At 38.9% G+C, this 14,940-nt stretch overlaps 1 protein-coding gene across 5 annotated transcripts in view; it reads left to right on the top strand.

Moving 5' to 3' along the window:
* Positions 1 to 14,940, top strand: part of SLC27A6 (solute carrier family 27 member 6) — a 57,615-nt gene that overhangs the window by 21,140 nt on the left and 21,535 nt on the right. The gene's annotated exons all lie outside the window — the stretch shown is intronic.

Raw genomic sequence — 14,940 nt, 5'->3', positions numbered from 1 at the left:
AGAGAAAAAGTAATTTCAGAAAGAAAAAGAAAATAATTGAGAGAAAATAATTTTTGTTTGCTTATACTCCATTTTCTTCCAGAGCATAGTTTAACTGACTTACAAAGATGTATGCAAAACCCCAAGATAAAATGAGTATAAAACAAGTCAGAGAAAATAAAAGGAGGATATCAGGAATGTACTAATGTGTTTTATATTGAGGCAGGAGAAGACAGACTCGTAATCCAGTCCCCTTCATGTTTAGACGGATTAAAATTTCTGTAAACATAGCATGCATCTGATTATGAAATTATTTTCTGTCTACAGAAAGCAGTTATTCCAAGGGTTGAATTAGATCATCTTTTAAAATGCTGGTCTTTAAATAACACACAAAAACTAATAACAATGATTATACTTGTTTTTCTATTTGTTTTCTTTTGAATAAGCGATTACATTAGAATATCTTTTTGCTTGGTTTTGCTGTAAACTTAAAAAGAAACTTTGCTTTGATTTGCACTTGTCTCCCCACCACCTCAAGCAATCATTTCCATGAAATTATGATAAATTGCCCCCTTCTGAAAATAGACCGGCAGAGACAGTTACATTAGCCTAAAGCTTGTCTTTATTAGTTCGTTTGCTTTTTTGCCCTCAGAAGTTGTTGTCCTTTTCCTGGTCTCATTTGTATTTTGAGATGCTTATTTTTTCACTGTCTGATTGTCTAAGCATTCTTGAGGCTACAAGGAAGGGACTTTGCCTGTAATCAAATCAAAACCAGCCCCCTTGAAGGATGGTGACAGAGGTTGCCTTCCTTTACCCACAGCACAACTGAGATGAGGCTGGAGGCATTTAAATAAGACTTTATTAAAGATATGGAATTACACAGGAGAGATAACACAGAGAAGAATCTGAAGCTGAATAATCTTATTTACAAAATGCCTGTAAATTTAAGCTTGGAGTTTGCCATGGAGAGACCTTCCATCTAACTCCTGACCTGCCTCCTTGTGGGAGAAGCCATCCTTCCTCTTTTTTTGGTCAGGAGTACTTCAAATAGCTACAGATTCCCCACATCCATAGCTAAGACAAGGAGTCCCAGAAAAGTGTTTTAGCTTTTTCACCTTTTATTTTCCTCCAGGAGATTTTGCCAATATCAGACCTGAGGATTCCCAGTAGAGTAATTATAATGCCACAAGCTACAAATTTTCTGTTATAGTTTTCATTGTATTCTTTGATGATATGATATCTGGACTATGTAATTTAAGGAATTAATGCCCTCCAGTAAAATGAAAGCCTCCTTCAGTATAGGACATAGTAAGCACTACCTAATGAACTTCTTCATGGCTTTTCTAGACCGTGCCCCCAGCCATTCTTATTTCCTCTCATCTTTTATTAGCAACATTAACTTTTGCAAGATCATTTGCTCTGTAAGTATTTATTGAATAGTTGGATTCATGCATTAATTTTTTTCTAAAGTTTTACCACCTTAAACGATGCTGTACTTCGTATCTTCATGGAATGTAGTCAGTGTAGGGCCTCAGAAGTGAAGGTAGTCAAAGGGCATGGGTATTTTGGTGATTTTTTTATGGCATATTTCCAGACTGCTGTTCAGAGTGGTGGATGTGATTTAGAATCTCATCGATAATGTGGGAGTATGCCCACTGCACAGTCTCTTATCAATACTGAGTGGTATTAAAAATAGTGGTCTTCCAGTGTCCTTCATGGAAAACTAGACACTAGTTGTTTTTGTTGTTGTTGTTGTCAGTCAATAACACTTACATTTTACTTACGTGGGTAACACCTAAAACACGTTATGCTTTTTAAGCTTCCTCAGAAGTCCCTGTAGGATGGAGAACAGAGAGAATAGGCCAGTTTCCATGGCCCACCCTGTCAAATATGGTAGATGAAACCCAACTTGCTTGGGTTTCATAGTGATATTCTGTTTGAACAAAGAACGTCCTGTTTTTTTAAAAAATGAGGAAAAGATTTCTAATTTTATTTATAATTTTATAGACCAGAAACAAACATATTTTTAATTTCTTTGTTAAGATTACTGGCAAGGTGGGATACTTTTCTAGCTGTATTTCCCTTTTAAAATACCTCTTCTGAGTCTTTTACTCATTTATCTCTTTGGCACATAATGTTTTATCTTATTCATTTGAGCTCTTGTTTCATATAATGAAGGAATTAACAGTTTGTCATATTTGCTACAAGTCTTTTTTCAAGGTGTTTTCCTTTGACTTTTTTAAATGAAATGAAATAGTCTTTTCACCTCTCTGAATTTGTAATGCAGTGATTTGGGGAAAATACTGTAGCTGCAGAGAATTTGAGAGAACTGAGAACTGAAAGCAGAACTCCTGGTTGCTTTTAGTTATTAAGTATTGTAATTCTTAATTAAAGTTCTTTGAGGAAAGACTAGTGTTTGTGTAATAATCTCTAACCACTTACCTGAAGACAAGTTGAGGAGGAGAGAGGGAAATAAATATAGATTTGCCAAAGGAAAACTGAATGATTTTTTTGAGCAGAGATGCGTTGTATTACCTAATCCTCTTTGTTGATTTCTCACAGAAAGAGTACAAACAGTTCTTGGCATTAAAGATTGGGAAAAGGAGAAAGTCATTTTGTTATGACATCTTATCCCTTCAAGGAGATCTTGCTTTCTTGCTGTGCAGTGTTCATTCCTTTCAGTGAACTTCCCCTGAAAGGAAGTGGCAGTGTCTGCTATGCAGCCAACATAGCAGTGGGTTCAAGTAGGGCCACAGAGTGAACAAGTGACATGGTCAACACCCTCAAAGAAATTAAATTGCATGTCTCATGAGTCGTGGTTTGAAGCCCCATAGATATTTAATATAAATCTTTAAAAGAAAGCAAAACCACATATTCCCTAAGTATATCCAGAGTTGTTGTCAATCTCAGGTAAGTAATATATTCCAAAGGACATTTACCTGCAGGCAGAAGCCACAGTCTGAGTTGAGTGTTTGTATATAGTTGTATAAAAACATCCTAGGGTTGGTTTTCCCTGGCTGGAAGCACTTACCACCCCCCACCCAACCCCATCTTTTTTCTCTTTTTAAAAACTCTGGTTACAAAATTTCCTTCCGCATAAACACTGGATGTGCCTCAAACTGCTGGCAGCGGCACTGTCCTTAAAAAAAAAAGCTGAGGTACTTGGCTCCTCTTAGTCATGGAGTGTTGGGGTAATTATCCTCTTCCCCTGAGACTAGGAAGGCAGCTCTTTCCCCACTTTCCAATCTTCCATATTTTCTACATTACTGAAGACCATCAACATTTTATGATTGGGTATAGCTTTATATTTTCTTAATATTAATGCTGCATTTAATATTGAGAGGTGAGAAATGCGGTGGAACTCTAGACATCAGTGATCCTCTGGGGGACTCTTGCTGCACTGTTTATCTTATTTAAATAACTCTGCCATACCTAGGGATTTACCTAGGAATAGGATCATGTCACTCACTCATTCATGCAAGTAATGTTGTAGGTTTGAGTCGACAGGGGCACAGAAGACAAACAAGACCCCTTTTCTCACGTAACTTACAGTCTGGTTTGAGGAGATAGAAAATAAGCCAGCAAACACATGAAGAAAAGTGATTACAGATAATGATAAATATTATGAAGAAACAAAACCGGTTGAGGTGATGGAGACCAATGAGTGGTGAGAGTGGGGCATTGCTAATTATAATAGATTGAATGGTCAGGGAGGACTTCATTGACATGGTGACCTGTGAGCTGAGGAATTGTTACGGCAGGTGGGATCCAGCCATGGAAAAGCTGGGGGACTGCAGTCTGGATGGAATAAACTGAAAACGAAGCAGCCCACAGAGGACATAGCCTGAGTGTTTAAAGTGAAGGAGCTGGGTCACCCATAGACCAGATCTTCTGGGGCTCAGTAGACCCTGGAGGAGACATTTGATTTTGTTCCCATCAGAGTACTTGGAAAAAGATGAAGGCAAACTGGAAAATACTATACCAATTTGGGAATCTGTGTTGAAGGAAAGATAACAAGACTTGTTAGTTCAAGAATAGGGATTGAAGAGTGAAGAAATGGATAGACTCAAGGATGAGTCCCAGGTTTCTGGTTCAAATGTCTAGGCAAATTGCAAACCATTTGCTGAGATAAGGAAAACTGAGATTTGGGGAATGAAAATTAAATTTCTTTTGGACCTGTTAAGTTTGGTGTGTTAATTAGACATCCAGGGTAAGAAGTAAAATAGATAGTTGGATGCAAGAATCTGGAGCCCAAAGAGTGCAAGGGATGGGACCTAGTTAGCAAAGACCTATGTTATAATGCATAAGTATGATGCCTATTTTTCAAGTTAACATTAGTTTATCGCTTACACTATATAGTTTGTCTATAGCTCTCAATGTGGAACACCCACGTTTTGACATTCTCAAGGCATAGCTTATATTCTTTAGTATATATTTGTATATATGTTTTCTATTAATTATATCCTGTTTCTTTATTCTATTTTCTTAAAATCTAAGATATTTATTGGGAGCCAGAAAGTGTACTTACGATTCTGGGTACTGTAGTGAAAGTATATTAAAACTTCGACAAAACGGATTATGCTCTACTCCCATCATGAAAAGAGAGACATTTTTAAACACCTGAATATTTGATAAATATTTATTAAATATTTTTCATTAAATATTAAATATTGTTCATTAAATTCCATATGGATTGTTCTAAATTTGTCACTAGTAATGTTCGGACAGTCCTGCAGTGAACCCCTAAGTGTTTTTTGAGGGTAAAAAAATGAAAATGTTGAAATTGATGACGTGAGATTTTTTAAGACTTCAACATGAAAGGACACCGACTTTATCTTCTCCAAAGAAAGTCTATCATTTCTTTCAAGCTTTAAGAGGTTTCCTTGTTATATTTAGATAAGATGTAAGGATAAAGACAATGCAACAGTACCAGAGAATAAAATTCCAATAGGGGAGACTAAATGATGCTGACTTAACCTAAATCTCTTGAACTTGTTTGTTTATTTGTTTTACCAGTTATGTTTTGAATGGGTCTGAAGACGGTTACAGGCTAAGTGCATTGGCATTACCTTGTCCCTGATTCAGGGCATTACCATTTATTCTTTTCTTTTCTAATTGAAAATGGATATTTTTAAAGCATTTGTTCTTTTTATCGTGTTTTCATTTTCTTAGTTTCTATATAACTTCAAGTGTTTTACCATTATGTTTTCCTCATTTCACATGTTGTGAAAGATGTAGTTTCTCAAAGCATTAAGCTTTGGAAACTTTTTCATCACACATAGTAACCTCTAAGGAATGCCGTTTTAAAATTAACGTGAATTTTAGCTGTTATTAAGATGTTCTGATTTAGTTTCATTACCATTGTCTTCTCGACAACACTCACAACAACTGATTTTACCTCCAAGACCTAGTAGTTTAAAGATATTTTTACTTTTTAAATTTTTTCTTTTCCCCAAATATTTGAAGCATATTATTACATGGTTGAGAAAATCAGCTCTCTTTTAAAACCCAGTTTTTCTGAAATAAATCAAAGATGTGTTTACTATTCTCATACTAAATATGAAAGCATTTAGAAAAGTCGGCAAGGAACCAGAGCTTTCTTTTCTGCTTAGAAACTACAAATATAGAAATATGAGGGATGACAGAGGAGAAGGCCATGTGAAGACAGAGGCAGAGGTTGGAGTGATGCAGCCACAAGCCAAGGTTACCTGGAGCTACCAGAAGCTGGAAGAGGCAAGCAAGGATTCTCCACTAGGACCTTCAGAGGGAAGATGGCCCTGCCAACAACCTTGATTTAAGACTTCTGGCCTTCAGGACTTTGCTGATCATCTGAGCTGTGATCCTCAAACACAGTTCTCTGTCCCTCCTAACATCAAACAGTGGATTGCCTTGCTGCAGAGGGGAAATTGCACCTTTAAAGAGAAAATATCACAGGCTGCTTACCACAATGCAGTTGCTGCGGTCATCTACAATAATAAATCCAAAGAGGAGCCAGTCACCATGACTCATCCAGGCACTTGACATTTTATTGCTGTCATGATTACAGAATTGAGAGGTAAGGATATTTTGAGTTACCTGGAGAAAAACATCTCTGTACAAATGACAATAGCGGTTGGAACTCGAATGCTGCCAAAGAACTTCAGCCGTGGCTCTCTAGTCTTCATGTCAATATCCTTTATTATTTTGATGATTATTTCTTCAGCATGGCTTATATTCTACTTCATTCAGAAGATCAGGTACACAAATGCCCGGGACAGGAACCAGAAGAATTCCAACTAATAAATGAAGACGGGGACTTCCCTGGTGGTGCAGTGGTTAAGAATCCGCCTGCCAATGCAGGGGGCACAGGTTCGTTCCCTGGTCCAGTAAGATCCCACATGCCATGGAACAGCTAAGCCTGTGCGCCACAACTAGTGAGCCTGTGCTCTAGAGCCCGCGAGCCACAACTACTGAGCCTGCGCACCACAACTCCTGAAGCCTGTGCACTCTAGGGCCCGCGTACTGCAACTACTGAGCCTGCGTGCTGCAACTACTGAAGCCTGTGTGCCTAGAGCCCGTGTTCCGCCACAAGATAATCCACTGCAATGAGAAGCCAGTGCACCGCAACAAAGAGTAGCCGCCCCTTGCTGCAGCTAGAGAAAGCCTGCGTGCAGCAGCAAAGACCCAACACAGCCAAATAAATAAATAAATAAATAAATAAATAAATAAAGACAGAAGGCAAAAAACAAAAAGAAATATGAGGGAGTAAGATAAAAAAAAATAGCTATTAGCAACCTAAATGTTAGTAGAATTAGGAGGGAATTAATATTTTGGAAAGTTTTAGAACTGCGTATATATTAAAGACTATAAGTGCTAATTTTAATACTTAGTGATTCGTAGTTCATGGGTAGTGGTACATATAAAGTATACATATCTTTTTCTGTCTATCTGCTTATACCTTTCCTGCTGTCATTTCCATTAAGAATACATATATCCTTTATTTATTAAATTTCCCTACAAATTTAGCTTTATGTGGAAAGCCATCAGATAGTATGTTGGCTGTGGAATCAAAAGACAGGCTCAGTTTCAAGCCCTTGTTGTATGACTCTCTGCTGGTCTCTTCTCTTTGAGCCATAGTTCCTGTCTTCATATAAAATACCTACCTCTCCTAATTTGGCCTTTGATTCTCACCATCTGGTTATGAGATATATGTGAAAAAATGTAAACTGGGAAGCCAATACAAATGGAAGGATTTTATTTTTATGCAGAACATGGTAATGTTTTCCATGAATGTCATTATAAAATTAGAGTAAGTTTTGTGGTGTTAAAAAATAATTGGCCTTTGACTAACAAAAATCATACAACACTGATTGCAAAAGTCAATTTAGATCATGATTATTTTAAAATAAAACTTTTTAATAATGTTAAAATATTAACAATTTTATATTACACTTGTCACACAAAAACATTAGAAATAAAAATAAAATAATAAACCCTGAAAACATACCTGTTTCCTCTTGGGGTATATCCTGCTGTTACTGTAAATGTGGTATGTTAGTAAGGTTTTCCTACATTCCAGACTGACTTAACATTTTAAAATTTACCTTCAAGATTATTTATTTTACTATTTATTTGCTGTTTTTCATATTGCCTATTCCTTTAATTGTCTGTTCCTGATACTCATGCTACGGACATAGGAAGTCAAGGTCAGAAATGGTCGATCTTTGCCCTTCCAGTAAGGCTTACCAGCAAATACAAGAATCTTTAGCAAATTATTACCAACTAAAATTTTCCAGTAGATGATTTTATTCCCAATGGAAAAAAGTAACAATGAATTTAAAGATGAGGGTTTTAATTCCATCTTTTCCATTAATTCATCATGTGACATCAGGCAAAGCATTTAATTTCTTTGCCCCCTGGAGTTGGGGAGCTTGAAGTTCAAGCCTATCTTCCCTGTCTTACAAGCTCTGTGATCTTGGACAAATTTTTGCTTTTCTGAGCAGTCTCCACCCCAGTTTTCTCATCTATAAAATGAGTGTAATAACAATTACATCCAGAGCTGAAATAAGGATTAATGAGTTAAGTACTGAAATACAAATGAAAACAGATTGACCGTAATGCTGGGGGCTCTCTGGAAGAGGAGACAGGCTTCTCCCAAGAGGCCTCGCAAGACATTTTTGTTGTCATAGCAGATGTGCCAAAATTGTTCTAGCCTCCAGCCTGACAGGTTCAGAACCGCATTTATCAGTACCTGTTTTTAGATTAGACTCATATAAACCAGGTTCGGAAATGCCAGTTTATAGCTTTAAATTGTCTCCATTGCTGGATCTTCCTCAGTCTTCCTGACTTCTAATTGTTAGTGTGTCCAGGACTCTCAGTCAAGCTTTTCCCTTTTCTCTCTGGACATGTTCCCAGCTGCAAATACCATCTACAACTTAACTCTCAAATTTATATCTGTAGCCCTGTCTTCTCCCTTGATGTCAACTTTTATGTGTCTAGATTCCTACTTGTCATCTCCACTTAGAAATCTGATTGACATCTCGTCTCAAAAGTGACTAACTTTGCCAGCACCTCCCGCATCCGCATGTACCCCTTGCTTCCATCTTGACTGTCTCAGTTAATGACAACTCCATTCTTCCAGGTACTCAGTCACAAACACTCTAGAATGTCCCTTGCAGCTTCTCTTTTTCTCACACCTCCTGTCCAGTCCATGAGCACATCCTGCAGTTTCAACCTTTAAATATATCCAGACTCAAACCTCCTCTTACCACCCGACCTGCCGCTGTCATCTCCATCAGCACTACTTCTGCCCTGAAATTCCAGCAATGGCCTCTTCTTAGCTCCATTTTGCCCCCCTAACTTCAATTCTTACGTAGCAATTGGAATGATTCTGTTAAAATGTAAGTCAGATTATGTTACTTCACTACTCAAATCCTTCTGATAGTTTACTTGGAGGAAAATCCAGGTTCCCTTGGCATGGGCCTCATAGCCCTATGTGATCTGCTTCCCCTGCTGGGACCTCCTCCCCTATGTGCTCCCTCACCCCACCCGACTACTTGTTTACTCCACCCCAGCCTCACTGGCCTCCTCGCTTTTTCTTCAATGCACCAGGACTCTCAGTTTCCTCCCACTGAGTGTTCCCCCATAAGTTTGCATGCCTCACTCCCTGAGCCATTGAAATCCCCTCCTCCTCCTCCTGGCGACAACCCCTACAAACATCTGGTATGGTCACCTTCCCAGCTCCAGTGGACCCCGTACCCAAAATCTGGTTCAAATGTTGAGACTGACAATGCCACATGTGCAGTAAGAGAATATGAACAGGTTTATCACTCGTATAATGGGGCTTTCTGGGGAGAGTAGGGCAGGGGCCCAAGCAGGTCAAAAACTGGCTTGAGAAAGCAGGGGAAAGAGACAGGTTCAGCATTTATTGTGATAAGAGGCTAGCACTAAGGTGAGGGGCCTTGTGCATGCAGGATCGCTCATGCGCTTTGAATTTCCTGTTGCTGCCAAAGGAAGGAACCCTGGGCTTTCTCAAGAGCTTGCTCAGATATAGGGCAGAAGAGGAAAGGGGATTGGGGGTGGTTTGAAAGCTCTCAGCAGTCAAACATCAAGAATGGAGTCAGCTCTTTATTACAGTGTTTGTCTCTGAGTCCTCTTTCCCTGCTCTATTTTCCTCATAGAACTTATTTCCCCATTACATATTTTATAGATAATTTTTATTTGTTGTCACTTCATCTCCCCACCCTATTATATAAGTTCCAGGACAGCAGGGAGTTTATCATTTTTATCTCTAGTTACATCCTCAGTACTCAGAATGGTGCCTGCCATAGTAGTGCTCAGTAAAAATTTGTTGAATTATTTAAAAAAATAAAGTAACAAATGTAATGAGACCAGTTGCTGGGACACCTGTGTGTTCACGATCGGCACAATCTTTGCCTAGTCCAGACCTGAAAGGAAAGCTCAATTGTCATGAGAAAGTCAGAGTTCCTGGCGAGGACAGAGTCCAGTGAGAGACTTTGGAAAAATCAAAGTCAGCATCATTGCGTGAAGGGTGTCAGGCCATTGCTGCGTCCAGCTCACAGCAGAAATTATCCTGCACTTTTAATGGGCCCCTGAACCTCTCAGAACATTCATTAGTGACTTGTGGTAGTTGTGGCTCAGGTGACCTCTTTCTGGGTCTCCAGGGAAGATCATCCTCCCATTACATCTGCACAGCCTTTTTCTAGGTGAGTGAAAACAGTCATTTGGGTCAGAGGTGAGTCCTGCAGACTCCTGGAGCTGGTCTTTCTCTACAAGGCAACTGTGCAATGCCTCTGGTCTGAAGCATTGCTTTCCTCCCATTTTCAGTTCTCACCAGTGCTGCCAGGATAGAAAGCACCTGTGCAGAGTGAGTGGTCTGCAAATGGTAATCTCAATTACTTATTATTTCTAGAAAATGAATTGGAAATAAGCCCACTATGTGTTACATCTTTCTGCTGTAACATTTGCAATCACAGAGGTCTTTTCTAGCTGTTATTTATGACTCCAAATGGTTTGTTGAACTGATGACTGTCATCTCTGAAACCGTGGCCTGCCCGTAACCAGACTGGAAAGGCAGCTACACCAAGACTCGGGCAGCTGAGCCCACGCTATCTTAGCCTTGAGGGCCTCTCCTTTTAAATCCTCTTATGTCCTTTCTCAGAAGAGTCCCCTGCCCTCTCCCCTCCACCATGCCTTTCCTGCTTCAGTGTAAGAAACCGCTGTTTTGTGCCCATTTTCTTGTTAACAGGATTCTCTCATATCCTGTTTGCATTTAAGGTTTCTTTGTCCCTGTTCTGTGATACCCACTGGGCTTGCTGCCTATATTTTTCCAGTGTGTAGTAGAAGAGTGTCCGTGAAAGAAGCAAACTGTTGGAATGTATAGTTATTCTTATTACAGGGATGTGTGGGTGTGATACATGTGCGTATGTGATTATCAGTGGGTTTTAGGGAAAAGAGGTCTTCTGTTACATAGAATCATGATGGAAGAATCATAATCCCTAACACATGTTGTTAATATGTTTTCGATGATCCTTTAGGAATTAGACCATACTTTTGTTTTGTGCATTAAGCCGCTAGTTATCCAGGGCTGAAGGCAGAAATGATTTGTCCCTTTGTTTCCACTTTGAGTTTATGTTTCTCTTCTGTCTCTCCATCTATCAACCGTCTTTGTTTCCTGAGAAATCAGGGTTGATACACAAAATTACCTGTATTGAAACAGAGACTCCAGAGTTTCACTTTTCACAGGCATACAAAGAGGCTCTTCAGCCCGGGTGTGTTGTAGATTCACTGAGTAGGATTAAGCCCATGGTCTGGAAGAAAGAGGTTTTGTTTCTAAGAGGTGTTGTTAGAGACCTGCGTATTTTGGCAAGTGAATAAATCTGTGACTGGGTAGGAGGTAACTGTAGTTCAGCCACTGCCTCAAATATAGCAGCTCAACAGACACTCCTGGAAAACAGCTCTCAAAGGATGTTTTGAAGAAACAAGAGCCTTGGTACAAATTAACGTGACTCCTTCGCTGCTATCCGCACATCATTGTGATGTGTGGTACTGAAAGCCAGAGGGACTGTCTACTGAAATCCATAACCCTGGGGTCTCTACATTAAAAGCTCTGACCCATTCAGCAAATTCTTAAATTTCAAATGGGATTTTAAAGGGCTGACAATAAAATGAGTCCTTTCTGTGTACTGTAAAATGGCTTACTCTGTGTGTGTGCCAGTGTATAAACATTTAAGCACTTACTGCTGAATTAGAAACCCAGGTTTCAATTCCTTCCTATTACTGAAATCATGGGGGAAGGCTTGGAAAAATAGAGCAGGGGCTGTTAAGGGTTTTTGAGCTGGTTTTCTCCCTCCGCCCCTTCTTTCCTTCTTTCCTCTCATCCCTCGTTCCTTCCCTCCCTCTCTGCCCACAGAACACTTACACTTTGATGAGTTCAAATTCTATCTCTGTTTATTTGGTGTGTGACTTTGGACCTGAACTTCATTATCCCCATGTGCAAAATGGGGATAATGCTTCTTATTTCATGGGGTTGTCATGGTGATTAAAATGAGATAATATAATAACCTGGTCATGGAGGCACAGACATATTTCACTCCCTTGCTTCTTCTGATACAGCTGCAGACGTGTCTTTTGTTCCCGTCCCACTCTCTCTGGATTTCTGCTTTTCCCCCTTTCTTGGACTCTCTTTGCCTTGATTTCTGTTTGTGAGTCTTTTTATTTGCATGTATTTCTTTCTGTGTGTCTCAATACTGATGTCTCTGTGAGCAGCTATGTGTCTCTATGTGTGTGCCTCTCTGTCTTCCGATATATGTGTCTAGTTTATATCATTTTTTTTTGGCTGTGTGTGTGTGTGTGTATGTGTGTGTTTGTGTGTGTGTGAGAGAGTGACAGAATATCCCTCTGTGTGCATGCTTCTTTGTCACTGTCTTTCACTCTGTGTGTGTTGTGGATCTCTGTGCTGTGTGAATGTGTCTCACTTTGCATCTGTGTGTGTGTGTGTGTGTCCAGCTCTCTGAGTGTCTCTGTGTTTCTCTCACATGTGGTGGGTCTCTCTCTGCCTCTGCATATGTCACTCTGTTTCTATGTTTCTCTATTTCACTCTGTCCCTTTCTCTGTTTTGATCATATTCTCTCCCTCTCTCACTCTCTCTGTCTTTCACTTTCACTCTCTGCCTTTCCTGCTTTCTATCTGTCTTTTTGTCTCTCATGCACTCTCTCAGACTCTGTCCATCTTTGTCTCTCTCTTAGTCTCTGCCACTCTGTGTCTTTCTCTTGTGTATGTACATATGAAGGTGCTATGTGTTCATTAGTTCATTTAATTGTACTTGTATTTATGCATGCTCTTCTCATTCTGTCCCCAACACAGCTTAGATATCCAGTGACAGTTAGGTAGTAACTTCATAACTCAGGAAGAAGTGAAAGGAATAGGACTTTGTTCTAAAGAAGCCTTCAGGAACTTCCCTGGTGGCGCAGTGGTTAAGAATCCACCTGCCAATGCAGGGGACATGGGTTCGAGCCCTGGTCCGGGAAGATCCCACATGCCGCGGAGTAACTAAGCCCATGCGCCACAGCTACTGAGCCCACGCACCACAACTACTGAAGCCTATATGCCTAGAGCCCGTGCTCCGCAATATGAGGAGACACCGCAGTGAGAAACCCACACACTGCAACAAAGGATAGCCCCCGGTTGCCACAACTAGAGAAAGCCCGCATGCAGTAACGAAGACCCAACACAGCCAAAAATAAATAAATAAATAAATTTATAAAAAAATAAAAAATAAAATTAAAGAAGCCTTCAGGAGACTTATGGACAGAGAGGAGATTCTTTAAATTATAGATGGGCATTAGGAAGATTTGGTTGTATTTTAGATGATTTACCACTAATTTCACAAATCACCTTCAAAATGGACGCATATAAGACCAAATATAATTAGCAACCTCAGACCCTCCTCTCAATTTCCATATACTCCAGGGCGACGTTTGAAGGCTCCCTTTGCCAATCTTGATGATTTTTTCTTCCACACGTTTGTCTTTCTGCTGACCCTCCTTTTCCATTTCCCTGACCATAATCTGGGTTCCTCCTCTACTCATCTTTTATCTGGACCACTTAAGCTGCTATCTCTGACTCCTGCCAACCTCCTAGTGCATCGTGCCAGTTGATGCTGGGTTAATGTTGCTATTACTTCAGGCTTTGCTTGATCCCTTCCCTTGGCTTCCAGTCATCTTCCAGGGTTACCAAGAGAGCTTCACAACATCACTACCTGGGTAGGATTTTTTTAAAGGCTCATCTGAACAATGTTTTGCCCACCTACCAATATGCTCAATGTGTATAAGAAACTCTACACCTGCTTTACAAATAAAACCAACTCCCAGTTATTTCCAATGAGATAAAGCGTTTCTTAAGAAGAAGACATAGAATGAACTTAAATGGGAATCTGGATGAGGAAGCTTCACCAATTTGTAGCACCAGTGTGTTGTCCAGTTTACCTGGTGATGCTTAACGTGTGTAAATATTAAGTTGATTTTGTTTTACTTTTCTTTTTATAATTTAGGGCAGAGGTCAGCAAGCTTTTTCTGTAAAGCACCAGATTAGTAAATATTTTAAGTTTTGTGGATCATCCTGTCTCTGTCACAACTACTTAACTCTACCTCTGTATTGCAAAAGCAGGGTAGACAATCCATATAAATGCGTGTGACTGTGTCCTAATAAAACTTTATTTACAAAAACAGGAAGTAGGCTGGATTTAGCCTCTGCTAAACCCTTGATAACATCTTGATAACATTTATGATAACACCTTATTGTGTATTATATATCTTTTAGGTAAAGTTTCCATTCCTGGGCAAACTAGTTTTTTTAGAACTTCTGTTTATCTCTCTCTCTCTCCATTATGTATATACATGTGATTGTCTGTGTGCCAAAAATAACTATATATCTATATATTTTGATCTTGCTACAGAGCTTCATGTAATTTTTATATCATTATTATAGATAAAGGAATCATATTATTTTCATATATATATGTATATATATATTTCCATGTTCATGATTTTAATCAGGTAAACAAAAATCTGAATAATGTCACTGAAACTAGATTGTATCTCAATAAACAGAAAATAGCTAATTTATATCCCTTACATCAATTGTCATTTGTATTTTACTGTTTTAGGAGTGCATGCATATCAACAACAGAAGAAATATGCATTCTCTTTTTTCTCACAACACTAAATAATGAATCTGTTGATCTTTCTTCATACTCCTCAAAGCATGATCTTCTGGGCTTTCTTTTAAATGAAAGGAAAATAGAATAAATATTTAAATACTTTAAATAAATACATATCTTGAGAGTTAAATACATGACTTTGATATTTCTAGACAAAAGCCTTATTCTAGTTTTGATGATTTTATTTTCTATATCAGTTGAATGACTTTGGATGAATATTATTATTTAGTAAGCTTGAATAG

Source organism: Balaenoptera physalus (genome assembly GCF_965194825.1).
Source record: "Balaenoptera physalus genome assembly, chromosome: 3".
NCBI classification, from domain to species: Eukaryota; Metazoa; Chordata; class Mammalia; order Artiodactyla; family Balaenopteridae; genus Balaenoptera; species Balaenoptera physalus.
This window is presented reverse-complemented; position numbering and strand designations above follow the sequence as displayed.